General features: G+C 26.6%; 1 long non-coding RNA gene across 2 annotated transcripts in view; it reads right to left on the reverse strand.

Moving 5' to 3' along the window:
- Positions 1–24677, reverse strand: part of LOC126306432 (uncharacterized) — a 122510-nt gene that overhangs the window by 49511 nt on the left and 48322 nt on the right. Inside the window, exon 1 of one of the 2 annotated variants that reach the window (XR_007553530.1) lies at positions 15089–16254. The exons of the other annotated variant lie outside the window; for it this stretch is intronic. This is a non-coding gene — a long non-coding RNA (uncharacterized LOC126306432). Of the gene's footprint in view, positions 1–15088; positions 16255–24677 lie in introns of those variants that run through there. 2 annotated transcript variants of the gene reach the window in all.

Consider the following 24677-nt stretch of genomic DNA (forward strand, 5'->3'; position numbering starts at 1 on the left):
TAATAATTTTTATTCTAGATTTTCTTTTGATGATAAGGGTTATTATATTTCATTTGGAATAATTGGTCTATTGTTTCTTGCTGTTTTTGGTGGTAGTCTTTTATCTTGATTAATTTTTCCTATTCCTCATGTGATTGCTTTACCTTATTATTTAAAGTTTTTAACTATTACAGTTGTTATTTTAGGTGCTTATTTAGGTTATCTTATTTCTAATTTTGATTTTTCTCATAATTTATTTTCTTTAAGTATACTTTCTTTTGTTAGATTTGCTGGTTCTATATGATTTATACCTTTTCTTTCAACTAAGTTTATTAGATATATTCCTTTAAAAATAGGTTATTATTCATCTAAGTCATTTGATTATGGTTGAGGTGAATTACTTGGTGGTCAAGGTTTATATAGATTATTAATTTATTTAATTGGTTATATTCAAGGTTGATATGATTCTAATTTCAAGATTTATCTTTTAACTTTTATTTTTTGAATATTTATTTTGGTAATATTATTTTTCGTTTACTTAAATAGCTTATAATTAGAGCGTGACACTGAAGATGTTAAGGAAGTATTTTTACTTTTAAGTATTTATAAATATAGATATATTATTTTTACAGTGAAAATGTAATGTTTTATTTAAACTATATAAATTTTAGAAATGTTAACGGAGTTTAACCGCTAATATAAAAAGTTAGCAGCTTTCATATTGGCTTTACATTTCCTTAATTGGAACTATTATAGTTCAATTATATTATTAACAGAAATACGCCTCTTTTTGGCTTCAATTAATAAGAATAAGGGTAGTACATACCAATCTTCCAGGTCGAAACTGACTGCAATATTTCGCTTCTTATTCTATTTAAGGTTGATTGATAATATCAATACTTTTTGAATGCAACCCAAATGTTATATTTAACTACAACCCTTTATTCTGCTCATTGTAATGCTCCTTGGTTTCATTCATGGTATAGTCCTCCTAATAGAACTAGAATAAAAAATATTGTTGATACTGTTCAGATTATGATGTCTGAAGTTTTAAAAATAATTACAATTGGTAGAATTAGTGCAATTTCTACATCAAAAATTAAAAAGATTACTGCGAGTAGGAAGAATCGTATTGAGAATGGTATTCGTGCTGATCTTTTTGGATCAAACCCACATTCAAATGGTGATCTTTTTTCTCGATCATTAATTAATTTTTTTGATAGTGTTGTTGCCAGGATTATAACAATTATTGGAATAATAAATCTAATGAAAACTCTTGTTGATAGAATTAGAATTGTTTTTCTTGATTTATATCAAGCTTTCTGATTGGAAGTCAAATGTACTATTTATACTAGAAAAACAATTATCTACCTCATCAATAAATAGAGATATATAAGAATAATCATACTACGTCTACGAAGTGTCAGTATCATGCTGCTGCTTCAAATCCAAAGTGATGTCTTGGTGAAAATTGATTTATTGAGTGTCGAAGTAGACATGTTGATAAAAAGATTGTTCCAATAATTACGTGTAAACCATGGAATCCTGTTGCAACAAAGAATGTTGATCCATAAACTGCATCTGCAATGGTAAAAGGTGCTTCTCAATATTCATATGCTTGAAGTATTGTAAAGTATAGTCCTAATAACACTGTGAAGAATAATCCTTGTAGTGCTTGAGTATGATTAGATTCCATTAAACTATGATGTGCTCATGTTACTGTTACTCCTGATGCTAAAAGAATAGCTGTATTAAGTAATGGAATTTGTATAGGGTTAAAGGGTTGAATTCCTATTGGAGGTCATAGTATTCCTAGTTCAATTGTTGGTGCTAATCTTCTTCTAAAGAATGCTCAAAAAAAAGAAACGAAAAATAATACCTCTGATGCAATAAATAAAATTATTCCTCATCGTAATCCAATTGATACAAATCCTGTATGTAATCCTTGATATGTTCCTTCTCGTACTACATCTCGTCATCATTGAATTATAGTTAGTAGGGTAATTCCAAATCCAATTATGAATAAGTTAATATTAAATAGGTGGAATCATTTGGCTAGTCCTGATACTAGGACTATTGCTCCAATTGCTCCTGTTAATGGTCAAGGTCTATAGTCTACTAAGTGGAATGGGTGGTTTGAGTGAGTTGTTAACATAGGTTTAATATACTTCTCTAGAATATAGAGTTCTTAGAATTGAGAAAACATAGGCTTGAATTATTGCTACTGCTGATTCTAGAATTAATAGAAGTATTTGTCCAATAATTAGTAATGAGATTAAGTTTATTGCTATAGATGGTCCTGTGTTTCCTAATAAGGTTAATAATAAGTGTCCTGCAATTATATTTGCTGCCAACCGTACTGCTAATGTACCTGGTCGAATAACATTACTAATTGTTTCAATTAGTACTATAAATGATATTAATGCAGGCGGTGTACCTTGTGGTACAAGGTGTGTAAATATATGATTAGTATGGTTAATTCATCCAAATAATATAAATCTTAGCCATATAGGTAGGGCAATTGCAAATGTTAATGCTAAATGTCTTGTTCTAGTAAAAATATAAGGGAATAATCCTATGAAATTGTTAAATAATATTATAATAAAAATTGAGATGAAAATGAATGTTGTTCCATTAAATGATTTTGGTCCAAGAAGTGTTTTAAATTCATTATGTAAGGTTAAATTTAGTTTATTTCAGATAATGTTAATTCGTGATGGTGTAAGTCAAAATAGTGATGGGATTAATAATAGTCCTAGAAATGTTCTAGTTCAATTTAATGATAAATTAAAGATGTTAGTTGATGGGTCAAATGTTGAGAATAGATTTGTTATCATTTTCAATTTAAGTTTTTTATTTCAATTGTTCCTTTTTCTGCTCTTTTAATAAGGTTAGGTTTAAATGAGAAGAAGTTTATTTGATTAAACAAGATTAATGTAGCTGAAAATATAATGAATAGTGAGAATCATATAAGAGGGGATATTTGAGGGATTTGGATATAATTTCCCCATCAGAAGTAGTCGTTAATTTACTATTATTTGGTTTAAGAGACCATTACTTACTTTCAGTCATCTGATGAATTTCAAGGTGTACTAACTTTTTTTAGTTACTTTAGATTGACACTCTAATGTTATTTATTTTAACTAACTCCTTAAATTATCTTAGATAATCACTTAATAAATAAATTTACTGAAGTTCTTTCAATTACAATTGGTATAAATCTGTGGTTTGCTCCACAGATTTCTGAGCATTGTCCAAAGAATAATCCAGGTCGATTTATCGTGAATGTTCCTTGATTTAACCGACCTGGCGTTGCATCAATTTTAACCCCTAATGCAGGAACTGCTCATGAGTGTAGAGCATCTGATGCTCTTGTTAATACTCGTACTTCTGTATTTATTGGTAGGATTGTTCGGTTATCTACAACTAGTAGTCGGAATCCATCATTTTCTAGGTCTTGTTCTGGTGTTATATAAGTGTCAAATTCTACGTCTATGAAGTCTGAATATTCATATCTTCAATATCATTGTCGTCCAATGGTTTTAATTGTAATTATTGCATCTACTGAATCATCAAGTAAATATAATAGTCGTAATGATGGAAGGGCAATAAAAATTAATGTAATTGCTGGTAAAGCTGTTCAGATTGTTTCAATTAAATGTCCATGAAGTATATTACGGTTAGTATAGGCAATAAATAATATATAACTTAGGGCATAACCTACAATTACTGTAATTAATAATAATACGACCATAGTATGATCATGAAAGAATGATAATTGCTCCATTAATGGTGAAGCTCCATCTTGAAGAGATAAATTTGATCATGTTGCCATTAATAAATATTTTCTAATAAAAGGTCAAACCTTTATTTGTAGAGCTTAAATCTACTGCACTAATCTGCCATATTAGAATCTAGAGATTAATGGTAATTCTGAGTAACTATGTTCTGCAGGAGGGTTATTTTGTAGTCATTCTGTTGATCTTCTTATGTTAGCTCTAAATATAATTGCTCGGTTTGTAATCATTCTTTCTCATATAATTACAATGAATATAATGATTCCTACAATAGAAATTGTAGACCCAATTCTTGATACTACGTTTCATGATGTATATGCGTCTGGGTAGTCAGAGTATCGTCGAGGTATTCCTGCTAATCCTAGGAAGTGTTGAGGAAAGAATGTTAAATTTACTCCAATGAATATAATTGTAAATTGGATTTTTAATCATGTATTATTTATAGTTAATCCTGTAAATAGTGGATATCATTGAATGACACCTCCTATAATTGCAAATACTGCTCCTATAGATAATACATAATGAAAGTGGGCTACTACATAATATGTATCATGTAATACAATATCAAGTGATGAATTTGCTAATACTAATCCTGTTAATCCACCAATTGTAAATAGGAAAATAAATCCTAGAGCTCATAATAATGGTGGATTGAACTTGAATTTAGTTCCATATAATGTAGCTAATCATCTAAATACCTTAATTCCTGTAGGTACAGCAATAATTATTGTTGCTGATGTAAAATATGCTCGTGTGTCAACATCCATTCCTACTGTAAATATATGATGTGCTCATACAATAAATCCTATTAGTCCAATTGATAGTATAGCATAAATTATACCTAATGTTCCAAATGATTCATTTTTTCCTCTTTCTTGACATACAATATGTGAAATAATTCCGAACCCCGGTAGAATTAAAATATAAACTTCTGGGTGTCCAAAGAATCAAAATAGATGTTGATATAGAATTGGGTCACCCCCTCCTGCAGGGTCAAAGAATGATGTATTTAAATTTCGATCTGTTAATAATATAGTAATAGCTCCTGCTAAAACTGGAAGTGAAAGAAGGAGAAGTAATGCTGTAATAGCTACAGATCATACAAACAAAGGTGTTTGATCTAAAGTTATACTTTCTGATCGTATATTAATTGCTGTTGTAATGAAATTCACTGCACCAAGAATAGATGATACACCTGCTAAGTGCAGTGAAAAAATAGCTAGATCTACAGATGCACCCCCGTGTGCAATAGCTCCTGCTAGAGGAGGGTAAACTGTTCATCCTGTACCAGCACCATTATCTACTATAGAAGATGTAAGAAGAAGGGTTAGTGAAGGTGGTAGTAATCAAAAACTTATATTATTTATTCGTGGAAATGCTATATCTGGTGCACCAATTATTAGTGGAACAAGTCAATTACCAAATCCACCAATTATAATAGGTATTACTATAAAGAAAATTATTACGAATGCGTGAGCTGTAATAATAACATTATAAATCAGGTCATCCCCAATTAGAGACCCTGGTTGGCCAAGTTCAGCACGAATAAGTATTCTTAATGATGTTCCTACTATTCCTGCTCATGCTCCAAATATGAAGTATAAAGTACCAATGTCCTTATGGTTTGTTGAGAATAATCATTTTTGCGGTAAGATGGCTGAATTTTAGGTGGTAGACTGTAAATCTACTTATGAGATGTTTTCTCTCTTATCATATTTAGGTCTTATATTCAATTATGATTCTAGACTGCAATTCTAGAGGTGTAAAATTTTACTAAGGCCTAAAAGATTATTCTTTTAATTATAACTTTGAAGGTTATTAGTTTGATTAACTTAAGTCCTTAGTATAATGAAATTAAGGTTGATGTTGAAATCAATCCTATTGTTGAAATTATTACTGTTATAGGAAGAATGATTCTTGATTTTTGGGACTTTATCTTTATAGATCACGAATTTTCTGTGTATGATATAATTAGAGCTGAGAATCTAATACGTATATAGTAGTAGAGTGTAATTGTAGTTAATACAACTATAATAGTTATAATAGTTGTTATATTGTTTTCTATTAATGATTGTATTACAATTCATTTTGGTAAGAATCCAAGGAATGGTGGTAGTCCACCTAAAGATAATAAAGATAAGAATATTATGAATTTAATTTCGGTTTTTATATTTCTGGCTGAATAAATTTGATTTATGAAAAATAAATTTATTTGCTTAAATAATAAAACTATAATTAATCTTAATAGTGAGTAAATAATGAAGTATAGTTCTCAGATGTTTTCTCTGACTGTTAATGATCTAATTATTCAACCTAGATGTCTGATTGATGAATATGCTAAAAGTTGTCGTAAGGATGTTTGATTTAAACCTCCTATTGCCAAAATAATAATTCTTAAGATAATAATTGTTCAAATAAAAGTTCTTAATTGAATACAATAAGATAAGACCATTATTGGGGCGATTTTTTGTCATGTTATTAATGTTAAACAATTATTTCATCTTGATTCTCCTTTAACTTCTGGAAATCAGAAATGGGAAGGTGCAGCTCCAATCTTTAATAATAGTCTAGATCTAATTATTATTGATGGGATAAATTCTGTTTCCCATCCCATGGGATATTTTATTTGAATCAGCAAAATTGAAAATAATAATATTGTCGATGCTATTGCTTGGACAATAAAATATTTAATTGATGATTCATTTATTATTATATTTTTATTTCTTGTTAGGAGCGGAATAAATGAAAGTAAGTTGATCTCAAGTCCTATTCAAACCCCAAATCAGGAATTTGATGAAATGGACAGGATCGTTCCTATCATTAATGTTGATAGGAAGAGAAGTTTTGTAGAGTTGTTGGTCATTAAAAAGGAGAGGATTGATACCTCTATAAATGGGGTATGAACCCATTAGCTTGTTTAGCTTACCTTTTTACATTAAGGTGTATGATGCACGTTAGTTTTTGATACTAAAGGAGGTAGTTTAATTCCATCTTATGTAATTTTAATGAAGGTAATTTTATTTACTTTATTTACCCTATCAAGGTAACCCTTTAATCAGGCACTTCATTTATTTAATATATAAATCGAAAGTTTTTTTTTGAAATTCTTTTATGTATTATTTTGTTTCATTAGGATTAATTTATCCTGCTCATTTTATTTTTTTTATATATATATATAATAAATAATTTATATTAATATATTACATTTAATTGAAATTAAAGTATTAAAAAGTTCATCTTACCATTATCAATTGATTATTTTAATGCAATTATTTACCTAGGATTATAGCTACTTATGTTTTTAGCTTAAAATAGGTTATTATAATATAATAAATATAATATGTAATTTAATATTTAATATTATTATAATTTGATATAATAAATAAAATTATTAATTTAAATGTAAAATATTATAATTAATATAATTATTTATATCCAATAGGAATTCAACCCTTTAACCCTATACAAATTCCATTACTTAATACAGCTATTCTTTTAGCATCAGGAGTAACAGTAACATGAGCACATCATAGTTTAATGGAATCTAATCATACTCAAGCACTACAAGGATTATTCTTCACAGTGTTATTAGGACTATACTTTACAATACTTCAAGCATATGAATATTGAGAAGCACCTTTTACCATTGCAGATGCAGTTTATGGATCAACATTCTTTGTTGCAACAGGATTCCATGGTTTACACGTAATTATAGGAACAATCTTTTTATCAACATGTCTACTTCGACACTCAATAAATCAATTTTCACCAAGACATCACTTTGGATTTGAAGCAGCAGCATGATACTGACACTTCGTAGACGTAGTATGATTATTCTTATATATCTCTATTTATTGATGAGGTAGATAATTGTTTTTCTAGTATAAATAGTACATTTGACTTCCAATCAGAAAGCTTGATATAAATCAAGAAAAACAATTCTAATTCTATCAACAAGAGTTTTCATTATATTTATTATTCCAATAATTGTTATAATCCTGGCAACAACACTATCAAAAAAATTAATTAATGATCGAGAAAAAAGATCACCATTTGAATGTGGGTTTGATCCAAAAAGATCAGCACGAATACCATTCTCAATACGATTCTTCCTAATCGCAGTAATCTTTTTAAATTTTGATGTAGAAATTGCACTAATTCTACCAATTGTAATTATTTTTAAAACTTCAGACATCATAATCTGAACAGTATCAACAATATTTTTTATTCTAGTTCTATTAGGAGGACTATACCATGAATGAAACCAAGGAGCATTACAATGAGCAGAATAAAGGGTTGTAGTTAAATATAACATTTGGGTTGCATTCAAAAAGTATTGATATTATCAATCAACCTTAAATAGAATAAGAAGCGAAATATTGCAGTCAGTTTCGACCTGGAAGATTGGTATGTACTACCCTTATTCTTATTAATTGAAGCCAAAAAGAGGCGTATTTCTGTTAATAATATAATTGAACTATAATAGTTCCAATTAAGGAAATGTAAAGCCAATATGAAAGCTGCTAACTTTTTATATTAGCGGTTAAACTCCGTTAACATTTCTAAAATTTATATAGTTTAAATAAAACATTACATTTTCACTGTAAAAATAATATATCTATATTTATAAATACTTAAAAGTAAAAATACTTCCTTAACATCTTCAGTGTCACACTCTAATTGTAGTTAATACAACTATAATAGTTATAATAGTTGTTATATTGTTTTCTATTAATGATTGTATTACAATTCATTTTGGTAAGAATCCAAGGAATGGTGGTAGTCCACCTAAAGATAATAAAGATAAGAATATTATGAATTTAATTTCGGTTTTTATATTTCTGGCTGAATAAATTTGATTTATGAAAAATAAATTTATTTGCTTAAATAATAAAACTATAATTAATCTTAATAGTGAGTATATAACCAATTAAATAAATAAATAATCTATATAAACCTTGACCACCAAGTAATTCACCTCAACCATAATCAAATGACTTAGATGAATAATAACCTATTTTTAAAGGAATATATCTAATAAACTTAGTTGAAAGAAAAGGTATAAATCATATAGAACCAGCAAATCTAACAAAAGAAAGTATACTTTAAGAAAATAAATTATGAGAAAAATCAAAATTAGATATAAGATAACCTAAATAAGCACCTAAAATAACAACTGTAATAGTTAAAAACTTTAAATAATAAGGTAAAGCAATCACATGAGGAATAGGAAAAATTAATCAAGATAAAAGACTACCACCAAAAACAGCAACAAACAATAGACCAATTATTCCAAATGAAATATAATAACCCTTATCATCAAAAGAAAATCTAGAATAAAAATTATTATCACCAGATATTGAATAATAAAACAAACGAAAAGAATAAGAAGCAGTTAAACCAGTAGAAAAAAAATAAAGAAAAAATATTAAACAATTAATTCATCTTAAACAAACCATCTCAAGAATTAAATCCTTTGAATAAAATCCCGCTAAAAAAGGTATTCCACACAAAGATAAACTAGAAACATTAAAACAAACTGAAGTTAAAGGTATGAAATTAACAATTGATCCTATAAAACGAATATCCTGAGAATCCTTCAAATTATGAATTATTGAACCTGCACATATAAATAATAATGCCTTAAATAAAGCATGAGCCAATAAATGAAAAAATGCAAGCTTTAGATAACCTATAGCCAAAATTCTTATTATTAAACCAAGTTGTCTTAAAGTAGAAAGAGCAATAATCTTCTTTAAATCAAACTCAAAATTAGCGCCCAATCCAGCCATAAATATAGTTATACAACCAATTAAAAGTAAAAATCAACCACAATTATAAGTATCCAATATTGGTCTAAAACGAATTAATAAATAAACACCAGCAGTAACAAGAGTAGAAGAATGAACTAAAGCAGAAACAGGAGTAGGAGCTGCTATAGCAGCAGGAAGTCATGAAGAGAAAGGAATCTGAGCTCTCTTAGTTATAGCTGCTAAAACAATTAATATAGTAATGAGCTTTATTTCAAAAGAATTAGAAATAAAATCATAATAATAAATATAATTTCAACCACCAAAATTTAACATTCATGCAATAGAAATTAAAATAGCAACATCACCAATACGATTAGAAAGTGCAGTTAATATACCAGCACTATAAGATTTTACATTTTGATAATAAATAACTAAACAATAAGAAACTAAACCTAAACCATCTCAACCTAATAAAATTCTAATTAAATTAGGACTAATAATTAAAAAACCTATAGAAAGAATAAATATTAAAACAATAATAATAAAACGATTTATATTCTTTTCACCAGATATATAATCCTCTCTATAATAAAAAACCAAAGAAGAAATATATATAACAAAAGATATAAAAATAAGAGATATTCAATCCAAAATTAAAGTTATAACAACTATAGGACCATTTAAATTGAAAAGCTCTCACTCAACAAAAACTCTAAAATCAATTATTAAATAATAAATACCTAAAATAAAAATTATAGTTCTCGAAATAAACAAAGAAAAAAAACTCAAAGAACAAATAGAAAATAAATTCACGGCCTAAGATGAAAAACTTCATATCAGTGATTCCACAAAACAATATTTTTAATTAAAATACTTAAGCAAACTAAACAAAGAAATATTCACCCTTTAAACAGAGAATATTTAAAGGCAATCAATGTAAAAGTAAAAGATGATATTCACGAAAATAACCAAGAGAACAAGTATAAACACCAGAATAATAATTCCCATGCTGAGAATAAGAATATATATACAAAGTATAAACAGCTCTAAAAAAAGATAAAAAAATCAAAGCAAAGAATCTAAAAGAAGATCAAGATATAATTCTATTTAATAATCTAATTTCACCTACCAAATTTAAAGAAGGAGGAGCAGCCATATTTGATGATCTTAAAAGAAATCATCATAAAGCCATTCTTGGCATCAAATTAATTATACCCTTGTTAATTAATAATCTTCGTCTACCTAAACGTTCATAAATAATATTAGATAAACAAAATAAACCAGAAGAACGTAAACCATGACCAACCATTAGAGAAAGAGAACCTACACAACCTCATCAATTCATAGTCATCAATCCACCAATAACCATTCTTATATGAGCAACAGAAAAATATGCAATTAAAGACTTTAAATCAACCTGACGAAAACAAATAAATCTTACAATAACACCCCCAGATAAACCTAAAGACAATCAAAAATAATTAAACTTTAAACCCAAATAAGAAATAACCTTTATAACACGAAAAATACCATAACCACCTAACTTTAATAAAACACCAGCAAGAATTATTCTACCTGAAATAGGGGCCTCTACATGAGCCTTAGGAAGTCATAAATGAACCAAAAACATAGGTATCTTAACTAAAAAAGCCAAAATTATAAATACATAAAACATAAAATAATAAGAACCAAAATCAACCAATAAAGGAAAATATAAAGTATTAGAAAAATCATAAACCTTAAATAAAACTAATAATAAAGGTAATCTAGCAACCAAAGTATAAAAAATTTAATAAACACCAGCCTGCAAACGCTCAGGTTGATAACCCCAACCCAAAATTAAAAGTAAAGTAGGAACTAATGTAGCCTCAAAAAAAATATAAAAAGAAAGAAGACTTAATGTAGCAAATGAACAATAAAGCATAATTATTAAAATCAAAACCATAAAAACAAAAAAATTAGAATGATATGAACTTAAATAAACTGAACCTCTAGCAGTGATTATTAAAGAACAAATCCAAAAACTAAGTAAAATTAAACTAAAAGAAAAATAATCAATACCAAAATAATATCTAATTATATTCAAATCAGCATATGAATAAACACAAATTATAAAAACAAAACCCGACAGAAACATTAAAGAATGAACCAACCATCAACAATTATTTAATAAACAAAGAGGGATCAAAAAAATAGTTATAAATAAATACTTTAACATAAAGATAAACCAAAAGAATTAAAAAAATCATTACCATGAGAACGAATTATTGAAACTAAAATAGAAAGACCTAAAGCACCCTCACAAACAGAAAAAACTAAAAAAATAACAGGAAAAAAATAATCATAATCAAACTCAATAAGAAAAACAATAACTAACATAAATAAAGAAAGAACAATATATTCTAATCTCAAAAGAACCATTAATAAATGTTTACGTTTAGAAGAAAAAACATAAACACCAGCAAAATAAATCAATAAAGAAGTAAAAATAGAGAATATAAACATTAGTTTTAATAGTTTAAAAAAAACGCCGGTCTTGTAAACCGGAAATAAGTCCAGCCCCCACTTTTAAAACTTCAGAGGTGGAAAAGCTTCCATCATCGGTCCCCAAAACCGGTATTTTAAATAAACTAACCCCTGAAATGATCAAAATAATAATTATATCATTATCAAATGTAATAAATATTAATTTTATTAAATTAAGACACCCAATATCAATAATGCTTTTTATTATCCTTCAAACCTTCCTAGTTGCATTAATAACAGCAACAATAATAGAAAGATATTGATTATCATATATTTTATTTTTAACATTTCTTGGTGGTATACTAGTATTATTTATTTACATTACAAGAATTGCATCAAACGAAATATTTCAGCCTAAATCAATCACTATAATTATTACATTAATAATGTGAGTATTTATCATATTAATATTAATTATTCTAGATATATCTATATTTATAGACTTTTTCAAAAACACCGAAACTATAAATATTGATAATTCAATCAATTATCAAGAAATAACAATATCTTTAGAAAAATTATATAATAGACCAACATTCATTATTACTATAATAATAATAATTTATTTATTTTTAGCACTACTAGCAGTTGTTAAAATCACCAATATTAATCAGGGACCTATTCGTAAAATAAGATAATTACTAATGAATAAACCCTTACGATTAAGACATCCTTTATTTAAAATTATTAATAACTCTTTAATTGACTTACCTGCCCCAACAAATATTTCATTTTGATGAAATTTTGGATCCCTATTAGGGTTATGTTTGGTAATTCAAATCGTAACTGGACTATTTTTAGCTATACATTATACATCAAATATTGAAATAGCATTCAGTAGTGTAGTACACATCTGCCGAGACGTAAATAATGGTTGAATTATCCGAACCTTACACGCAAATGGAGCATCTATATTTTTTATTTGTATTTACTTACATGTAGGACGGGCATTTACTATGGATCTTATATATATATACATACCTGAATAATTGGTACAGTGATTTTATTTTTAGTTATAGCAACTGCATTTATAGGATATGTCTTACCCTGAGGCCAAATATCTTTTTGAGGTACAACAGTTATTACTAATTTATTATCAGCAATCCCATACTTAGGAACAGATTTAGTCCAATGAGTATGAGGAGGATTCGCTGTTGATAATGCAACATTAAATCGATTCTTCACATTCCCTTTTGTATTACCATTTATTATTGCTGCTATAGCAGCAATTCATTTATTTTTTCTTCACCAAACAGGATCTAATAAACCTCTTGGACTAAATGGAGATATTGAAAAAATTCCTTTCCATCCATACTTTACCTTTAAGGATTCTATTACATTTGTAATAATAACATCATTATTAATTATACTATGTTTAATTAATCCTTACCTATTAGGAGATCCACATAACTTTGTACCTGCCAACCCATTAGTAACACCAGTTCACATTCAACCAGAATGATATTTCCTATTTGCATATGCAATTCTACGATCTATCCCTAATAAGTTAGGAGGTGTTATTGCATTATTTTTATCAATTAGAATCTTAATAATTTTACCATTTTATAATAAAACACCATTCCGAGGCATTCAATTTTACCCTATTAATCAAATTTTATTCTGAATTATAGTAGTTGTTGTATGCTTACTAACGTGAATTGGTAAACGACCTGTTGAAGAACCTTATATTATAACAGGTCAAATCTTAACAATTATTTACTTCACATATTTCTTAATTAATGTCCATGTCGCAAACACATGAGATAAATTAATTAAGGAATAAAGTTAATTAGCTTAGGAAAAGCATATGTTTTGAAAACATAAAATTAGAAGTTTAACTCTTCTATTAACTTTTCTCAAAAAATTTCACTAAACAAATGAGATAAATAAAATCTTTAAACCAACAAAGAAAATAAAAAAATTCAAAGATAAAGGTAAAAAACTTTTTCAAGCTAAGTACATTAATTTATCATAACGGAACCGTGGTAATGTTCCACGAACCCAAATAAAACCAAAAGATATAATAGCAAGCTTAATAAAAAATATAAAAGAATAAAAATCACCGCCCAAAGAAATTAAAGCCAATAACATTCTTATGAAGACAATTCTAGTATATTCAGCTAAAAAAATTAAAGTAAAACCACCCGCACCATACTCAATATTAAATCCTGAAACTAACTCAGATTCCCCTTCAGCAAAATCAAAAGGAGTACGATTAGTTTCAGCTAAGCAAGAAGCAAAACAAGCTAAAGCTAAAGGAAAAGAAATAATAATAAATCAACAATAAAGCTGATAGTTTATAAAATCAAACATATTAAAACTACCAATTAAAATAATTAAAGACAATAAAATTAAAGCTAAACTAACTTCATAAGAAATTGTTTGAGCAACAGAACGAAGAGAACCTAATAATGAATAATTTGAATTAGAAGATCAACCAGCAATTATAACAGTATAAACACCTAATCTAGTACAACATAAAAAAAATACAAATCCATAAGAAAAAGAACACATATAAGTTAAATAAGGAAAAATTACTCAAACGGCTAAAGAAATCATTAAATTAAAAACAGGGGAAAAATAATAAAGTAGGTAATTAGATATAATAGGAATTGGCTGCTCCTTACAAATTAACTTAATAGCATCTCTAAATGGCTGAGGAATTCCAACAAAACCTACCTTATTTGGACCCTTTCGAATCTGAATATAACCTAAAACCTTACGCTCTAATAAAGTTAAAAAGGCAACACTAATTGAAACACAAATAACCAATAAAAGAAAATTCAAAATAAATATAAATAAATCATAAAGTATCAATACTATTTGTAGAAAAAATCTACATAAATGAATTCTAAATTCAACACATTAATCTGTCAAAATAGTAAATAAATTAATATTAATCAATATAACAAAAAATATTTTAACCATATGGTCCTTTCGTACTAATATGGATTAACAATCTTAGGATAGAAACCGACCTGGCTCACGCCGGTCTCAACTCAGATCATGTAAGAATTTAAAGGTCGAACAGACCTAATCATTGGGCTCCTGCACCCAAAATTTTTCTTAATCCAACATCGAGGTCGCAATCTGCTTTGTCGATATGAGCTCTCAAAAACAATTACGCTGTTATCCCTAAGGTAACTTAATCTTATGATCATAAATTATGGATCAAAATAACAAACATAAATAAATGATATAATAATGAAGAGTTTATCTATTCTTCATGTCACCCCAAGAAAACATCATCATTAAATATAGAAAGACAAACAAAAAACTATATAAAAGTAAAATGTCAAGCTCTATAGGGTCTTCTCGTCCTAAAGAAGAATTTAAGCCTTTTGACTCAAAAGTTAAATTCAAAAATTTATTAAGAGACAGTTGATTTCTCGTCAAGCCATTCATTCCAGCCACTAATTAAGAGACTAATGATTATGCTACCTTTGCACGGTCAAAATACCGTGGCTCTTTAAAAATACGCTCAGTGAGCAGGCCAGACCTCAAAATATAAACAAGAGGACATGTTTTTGATAAACAGGCGGAAATCAATTTTGCCTAGTTCCTTATAATAAGTTCACAAGGTAAAAATTTCATACAAATAAATATACTAATTCTATCATTATTACAAAAATTTTAAAATTAAATTAATAATCTTAATAAAAAACCTAAAATATTTATAAAATCAAAATAAAAAATAATGAACTAAAACGTAATCTTAAAGATAGCTGGTTTAAAGCTTACTATTATATTTGTATAAAATAAATTATAGGTTATTAACTTCAAAGCTAATCCCTTAAAGAATAAATAAGTTAATATTTTTACTTAAAAAATTAAATAAAAACAAATAACTTTAAAAAATTAAATTTTTTCTTAAGAAACTAGATATCTTGGGAAACGATTAACATCTCATTTCTATAAATAATTTAATAATAATTATGATACATTAACTATAAATTATTTATAAATCAACCCAAATCGAGACAAGTAAAATAAATACTAAAATTTTGATAAACGCTGATACAAAAGGTACAATAAATAAAATCTACTTAAAAAAATTTTAAATAATATTTCATAAAACACTTACATTACCAATAAACTATAATTTAAAAAATCAATTCTATAAAATATACTAAGACAAAAATACAATAAAATTATTTATATTAAATAATTAAATAAACAAAAAATAAATATAATAAAATAAATAATCAAGATATCCTGATTTGCACAGAAAAATTTTCAGTGTAAATGAAACACTTTACTAATAAGTTATATCTTGAAACTCTTCCTAGATACACTTTCCAGTACATCTACTATGTTACGACTTATCTCATCTAAATTGAAGCTACTTTAAAATAAAATAGAATAATCAATAATGAGAGCGACGGGCGATGTGTACACATCTCAGAGCCAATATCAGTTAAATTAAATAAATTAAATTACTATCAAATCCACCTTCATTAACAGTATTTCACTATCAAATCCGTTATAAACAAAAATCTATTGTAACCCACCTCCTTTTAACTATAAGCTGCACCTTGACCTGAAATATTTTATAATTATAAATCTTGAGAATTATAACTCTAAAAAGATTCTCTGATAACAGAAATATACAAACAAATAAATTGAGTAGAGTAAATCGTGTATTATCAATCATGGGGTAGGTTCCTCTGAATGGAATGAGATACCGCCAAATTCTTTGGGTTTAAAGACCTTAACTAATAGTACCCTGGTAAATATAATTAACATTTAAAATAATAGGGTATCTAATCCTAGTTTATTATTTAAATTTCACAGATTCATAAAAAGGGCCACAAATAAATTTTAACATTTCACCTTACAAATTTATATTTCAACCCTAATAATATAAACAACTGTTTTAACCAATAATATTCACTTGTATCAATCGTATAACCGCGGCTGCTGGCACGAATTATGCCGATACGAAATCAATTGCTAAATCCAAAATCACTTGATAATTAAATCAAATTACTGCAAAAAGAACATTTAGTCTAACAAAACTTACATATAATACAAAGAAAAAGTGAATAAACAAGCAAGAATAAAACTTTTAAAAATAAAAAATAAGAAAATTTTAAATCTATTAATTCAGGAAAAAATAAAAGATTCAAATATTTAAAGAAAAAAAAGAAAAAAACCACAAACATTAACAAAAAAAGAAAGAAACGCCCCTATGTATGACCACAACAACTTCTCTATTATATATAATTAAAGATTAATATGGAACATGTATAGCAATAAAGGTATTATATTCTTTCTTATTTAAACTTTCTTTTCAGTAATAAATAAAGAAAGATTAAATAATATAATAAATATATTTTATACAATTATGTAATTTAATATAATATGTTATTAATATGAATTCTTTTTTTTATATTAAGTTAACTTTCATATATATTAGTTAAATAATCTAATTATAGATAATTTACATAATTATATTATTATAATTAATATAATTATTTATATTAATTATAATATTTTATATTTAAATTAATAATTTTATTTATTATATCCAATTATAATAATATTAAATATTAAATTACATATTATTATATATATTATATTATTATAACCTATTTTAAGCTAAAAACATAAGTAGCTATAATCCTAGGTAAATAATTGCATTAAAATAATCAATTGATAATGGTAAGATGAACTTATAATACTTTAATTTCAATTAAATGTAATATATTAATATAAATTATTTATTATATATATATATATAAAAAATAAAATGTGCAGGATAAATTAATCCTAATTAAACAAAATAATACATAAAAGAATTTCAAAAAAAAACTTTCGATTTATATATTAAATAAATAAAGAGCCTGATTAAAGGGTTACCTTGATAGGGTAAATAAAGTAAATAAAATTACCTTCATTAAAATTACATAAGATAGAATTAAACTACCTCCTGTAGTATCAAAAACTAACGTGCATCATACACCTTAATGTAAAAAGGTAAGCTAAACAAGCTAATGGGTTCATACCCCATTTATAGAGGTATCAATCCTCTCCTTTTTAATGACCAACAACTCTACAAAACTTCTCTTCCTATCAACATTAATGATAGGAACGATCCTGTCCATTTCATCAAATTCCTGATTTGGGGTTTGAATAGGACTTGAGATCAACTTACTTTCATTTATTCCGCTCCTAACAAGAAATAAAGATATAATAATAAATGAATCATCAATTAAATATTTTATTGTCCAAGCAATAGCATCGACAATATTATTATTTTCAATTTTGCTGATTCAAATAAAATATCCCATGGGATGGGAAACAGAATTTATCCCATCAATAATAATTAGATCTAGACTATTATTAAAGATTGGAGCTGCACCTTCCCATTTCTGATTTCCAGAAGTTATAGGAGCATCAAGATGTTTGTTATTTTGATCCATAATTTATGATCATCAGATTAAGTTACCTTAGGGATAACAGCGTAATTGTTTTTGAGAGCTCATATCGACAAAGCAGATTGCGACCTCGATGTTGGATTAAGAAAAATTTTGGGTGCAGGAGCCCAATGATTAGGTCTGTTCGACCTTTAAATTCTTACATGATCTGAGTTGAGACCGGCGTGAGCCAGGTCGGTTTCTATCCTAAGATTGTTAATCCATATTAGTACGAAAGGACCATATGGTTAAAATATTTTTTGTTATATTGATTAATATTAATTTATTTACTATTTTGACAGATTAATGTGTTGAATTTAGAATTCATTTATGTAGATTTTTTCTACAAATAGTATTGATACTTTATGATTTATTTATATTTATTTTGAATTTTCTTTTATTGGTTATTTGTGTTTTAATTAGTGTTGCCTTTTTAACTTTATTAGAGCGTAAGGTTTTAGGTTATATTCAGATTCGAAAGGGTCCAAATAAGGTAGGTTTTGTTGGAATTCCTCAGCCATTTAGAGATGCTATTAAGTTAATTTGTAAGGAGCAGCCAATTCCTATTATATCTAATTACCTACTTTATTATTTTTCCCCTGTTTTTAATTTAATGATTTCTTTAGCCGTTTGAGTAATTTTTCCTTATTTAACTTATATGTGTTCTTTTTCTTATGGATTTTTATTTTTTTTATGTTGTACCTGATTAGGTGTTTATACTGTTATAATTGCTGGTTGATCTTCTAATTCAAATTATTCATTATTAGGTTCTCTTCGTTCTGTTGCTCAAACAATTTCTTATGAAGTTAGTTTAGCTTTAATTTTATTGTCTTTAATTATTTTAATTGGTAGTTTTAATATGTTTGATTTTATAAACTATCAGCTTTATTGTTGATTTATTATTATTTCTTTTCCTTTAGCTTTAGCTTGTTTTGCTTCTTGCTTAGCTGAAACTAATCGTACTCCTTTTGATTTTGCTGAAGGGGAATCTGAGTTAGTTTCAGGATTTAATATTGAGTATGGTGCGGGTGGTTTTACTTTAATTTTTTTAGCTGAATATACTAGAATTGTCTTCATAAGAATGTTATTGGCTTTAATTTTTTTGGGCGGTGATTTTTATTCTTTTATATTTTTTATTAAGCTTGCTATTATATCTTTTGGTATTATTTGGGTTCGTGGAACATTACCACGGTTCCGTTATGATAAATTAATGTACTTAGCTTGAAAAAGTTTTTTACCTTTATCTTTGAATTTTTTTATTTTCTTTGTTGGTTTAAACATTTTATTTATCTCATTTGTTTAGTGAAATTTTTTGAGAAAAGTTAATAGAAGAGTTAAACTTCTAATTTTATGTTTTCAAAACATATGCTTTGCTAAGCTAATTAACTTTATTCCTTAATTAATTTATCTCATGCGTTTGCGACATGGACATTAATTAAGAAATATGTGAAGTAAATAATTGTTAAGATTTGACCTGTTATAATATAAGGTTCTTCAACAGGTCGTTTACCAATTCACGTTAGTAAGCATACAACAACTACTATAATTCAGAATAAAATTTGATTAATAGGGTAAAATTGAATGCCTCGGAATGGTGTTTTATTATAAAATGGTAAAATTATTAAGATTCTAATTGATAAAAATAATGCAATAACACCTCCTAACTTATTAGGGATAGATCGTAGAATTGCATATGCAAATAGGAAATATCATTCTGGTTGAATGTGAACTGGTGTTACTAATGGGTTGGCAGGTACAAAGTTATCTGGATCTCCTAATAGGTAAGGATTAATTAAACATAGTATAATTAATAATGATGTTATTATTACAAATGTAATAGAATCCTTAAAGGTAAAGTATGGATGGAATGGAATTTTTTCAATATCTCCATTTAGTCCAAGAGGATTATTAGATTCTGTTTGGTGAAGAAAAAATAAATGAATTGCTGCTATAGCAGCAATAATAAATGGTAATACAAAATTGAATGTGAAGAATCGACTTAATGTTGCATTATCAACAGCGAATCCTCCTCATACTCATTGGACTAAATCTGTTCCTAAGTATGGGATTGCTGATAATAAATTAGTAATTACTGTTGCACCTCAAAAAGATATTTGGCCTCAGGGTAAGACATATCCTATAAATGCAGTTGCTATAACTAAAAATAAAATCACTGTACCAATTATTCAGGTATGTATATATATATAAGATCCATAGTGAATTCCCCGTCCTACATGTAAGTAAATACAAATAAAAAATATAGATGCTCCATTTGCGTGTAAGGTTCGGATAATTCAACCATTATTTACGTCTCGGCAGATGTGTACTACACTACTGAATGCTATTTCAATATTTGATGTATAATGTATAGCTAAAAATAGTCCAGTTACGATTTGAATTACCAAACATAACCCTAATAGGGATCCAAAATTTCATCAAAATGAAATATTTGTTGGGGCAGGTAAGTCAATTAAAGAGTTATTAATAATTTTAATTAAAGGATGTCTTAATCGTAAGGGTTTATTCATTAGTAATTATCTTATTTTACGAATAGGTCCCTGATTAATATTGGTGATTTTAACAACTGCTAGTAGTGCTAAAAATAAATAAATTATTATTGTTATTGTAATAATGAATGTTGGTCTATTATATAATTTTTCTAAAGATATTGTTATTTCTTGATAATTGATTGAATTATCAATATTTATAGCTTCGGTGTTTTTGAAAAAGTCTATAAATATAGATATATCTAGAATAATTAATATTAATATGATAAATACTCACATTATTAATGTAATAATTATAGTGATTGATTTAGGCTGAAATATTTCGTTTGATGCAATTCTTGTAATGTAAATAAATAATACTAGTATACCACCAAGAAATGTTAAAAATAAAATATATGATAATCAATATCTTTCTATTATTGTTCCTGTTATTAATCCAACTAGGAAGGTTTGAAGGATAATAAAAAGCATTATTGATATTGGGTGTCTTAATTTAATAAAATTAATATTTATTACATTTGATAATGATATAATTATTATTTTGATCATTTCAGGGGTTAGTTTATTTAAAATACCGGTTTTGGGGACCGATGATGGAAGCTTTTCCACCTCTGAAGTTTTAAAAGTGGGGGCTGGACTTATTTCCGGTTTACAAGACCGGCGTTTTTTTTAAACTATTAAAACTAATGTTTAAATTCTCTATTTTTACTTCTTTATTGATTTATTTTGCTGGTGTTTATGTTTTTTCTTCTAAACATAAACATTTATTAATGGTTCTTTTGAGATTAGAATATATTGTTCTTTCTTTATTTATGTTAGTTATTGTTTTTCTTATTGAGTTTGATTATGATTATTTTTTTCCTGTTATTTTTTTAGTTTTTTCTGTTTGTGAGGGTGCTTTAGGTCTTTCTATTTTAGTTTCAATAATTCGTTCTCATGGTAATGATTTTTTTAATTCTTTTGGTTTATCTTTATGTTAAAGTATTTATTTATAACTATTTTTTTGATCCCTCTTTGTTTATTAAATAATTGTTGATGGTTGGTTCATTCTTTAATGTTTCTGTCGGGTTTTGTTTTTATAATTTGTGTTTATTCATATGCTGATTTGAATATAATTAGATATTATTTTGGTATTGATTATTTTTCTTTTAGTTTAATTTTACTTAGTTTTTGGATTTGTTCTTTAATAATCACTGCTAGAGGTTCAGTTTATTTAAGTTCATATCATTCTAATTTTTTTGTTTTTATGGTTTTGATTTTAATAATTATGCTTTATTGTTCATTTGCTAGATTAAGTCTTCTTTCTTTTTATATTTTTTTTGAGGCTATATTAGTTCCTACTTTACTTTTAATTTTGGGTTGGGGTTATCAACCTGAGCGTTTGCAGGCTGGTGTTTATTTAATTTTTTATACTTTGGTTGCTAGATTACCTTTATTATTAGTTTTATTTAAGGTTTATGATTTTTCTAATACTTTATATTTTCCTTTATTGGTTGATTTTGGTTCTTATTATTTTATGTTTTATGTATTTATAATTTTGGCTTTTTTAGTTAAGATACCTATGTTTTTGGTTCATTTATGACTTCCTAAGGCTCATGTAGAGGCCCCTATTTCAGGTAGAATAATTCTTGCTGGTGTTTTATTAAAGTTAGGTGGTTATGGTATTTTTCGTGTTATAAAGGTTATTTCTTATTTGGGTTTAAAGTTTAATTATTTTTTATTGTCTTTAGGTTTATCTGGGGGTGTTATTGTAAGATTTATTTGTTTTCGTCAGGTTGATTTAAAGTCTTTAATTGCATATTCTTCTGTTGCTCATATAAGAATGGTTATTGGTGGATTGATGACTATGAATTGATGAGGTTGTGTAGGTTCTCTTTCTCTAATGGTTGGTCATGGTTTATGTTCTTCTGGTTTATTTTGTTTATCTAATATTATTTATGAACGTTTAGGTAGACGAAGATTATTAATTAACAAGGGTATAAATAATTTGATGCCAAGAATGGCTTTATGATGATTTCTTTTAAGATCATCAAATATGGCTGCTCCTCCTTCTTTAAATTTGGTAGGTGAAATTAGATTATTAAATAGAATTATATCTTGATCTTCTTTTAGATTCTTTGCTTTGATTTTTTTATCTTTTTTTAGAGCTGTTTATACTTTGTATATATATTCTTATTCTCAGCATGGGAATTATTATTCTGGTGTTTATACTTGTTCTCTTGGTTATTTTCGTGAATATCATCTTTTACTTTTACATTGATTGCCTTTAAATATTCTCTGTTTAAAGGGTGAATATTTCTTTGTTTAGTTTGCTTAAGTATTTTAATTAAAAATATTGTTTTGTGGAATCAATGATATGAAGTTTTTCATCTTAGGCCGTGAATTTATTTTCTATTTGTTCTTTGAGTTCTTTTTCTTTGTTTATTTCGAGAACTATAATTTTTATTTTAGGTACTTATTATTTAATAATTGATTATAGAGTTTTTGTTGAGTGAGAGCTTTTCAATTTAAATGGTTCTATAGTTGTTATAACTTTAATTTTGGATTGAATATCTCTTATTTTTATATCTTTTGTTATATATATTTCTTCTTTGGTTATTTATTATAGAGAGGATTATATATCTGGTGAAAAGAATATAAATCGTTTTATTATTATTGTTTTAATATTTATTCTTTCTATAGGTTTTTTAATTATTAGTCCTAATTTAATTAGAATTTTATTAGGTTGAGATGGTTTAGGTTTAGTTTCTTATTGTTTAGTTATTTATTATCAAAATGTAAAATCTTACAGTGCTGGTATATTAACTGCACTTTCTAATCGTATTGGTGATGTTGCTATTTTAATTTCTATTGCATGCATGTTAAATTTTGGTGGTTGAAATTATATTTATTATTATGATTTTATTTCCAATTCTTTTGAAATAAAGCTCATTACTATATTAATTGTTTTAGCAGCTATAACTAAGAGTGCTCAGATTCCTTTCTCTTCATGACTTCCTGCTGCTATAGCAGCTCCTACTCCTGTTTCTGCTTTAGTTCATTCTTCTACTCTTGTCACTGCTGGTGTTTATTTATTAATTCGTTTTAGACCAATATTGGATCCTTATAATTGTGGTTGATTTTTACTTTTAATTGGTTGTATAACTATATTTATGGCTGGATTGGGCGCTAATTTTGAGTTTGATTTAAAGAAGATTATTGCTCTTTCTACTTTAAGACAACTTGGTTTAATAATAAGAATTTTGGCTATAGGTTATCCAAAGCTTGCATTTTTTCATTTATTGGCTCATGCTTTATTTAAGGCATTATTATTTATATGTGCAGGTTCAATAATTCATAGTTTGAAGGATTCTCAGGATATTCGTTTTATAGGATCAATTGTTAATTTCATACCTTTAACTTCAGCTTGTTTCAATGTTTCTAGTTTATCTTTGTGTGGAATACCTTTTTTAGCGGGATTTTATTCAAAGGATTTAATTCTTGAGATGGTTTGTTTAAGATGAATTAATTGTTTAATTTTTTTTCTTTATTTTTTTTTCTACTGGTTTAACTGCTTCTTATTCTTTTCGTTTGTTTTATTATTCAATATCTGGTGATAATAATTTTTATTCTAGATTTTCTTTTGATGATAAGGGTTATTATATTTCATTTGGAATAATTGGTCTATTGTTTGTTGCTGTTTTTGGTGGTAGTCTT

Source organism: Schistocerca gregaria, unplaced genomic scaffold, assembly GCF_023897955.1.
Source record: "Schistocerca gregaria isolate iqSchGreg1 unplaced genomic scaffold, iqSchGreg1.2 ptg000333l, whole genome shotgun sequence".
Lineage (NCBI taxonomy): Eukaryota > Metazoa > Arthropoda > Insecta > Orthoptera > Acrididae > Schistocerca > Schistocerca gregaria.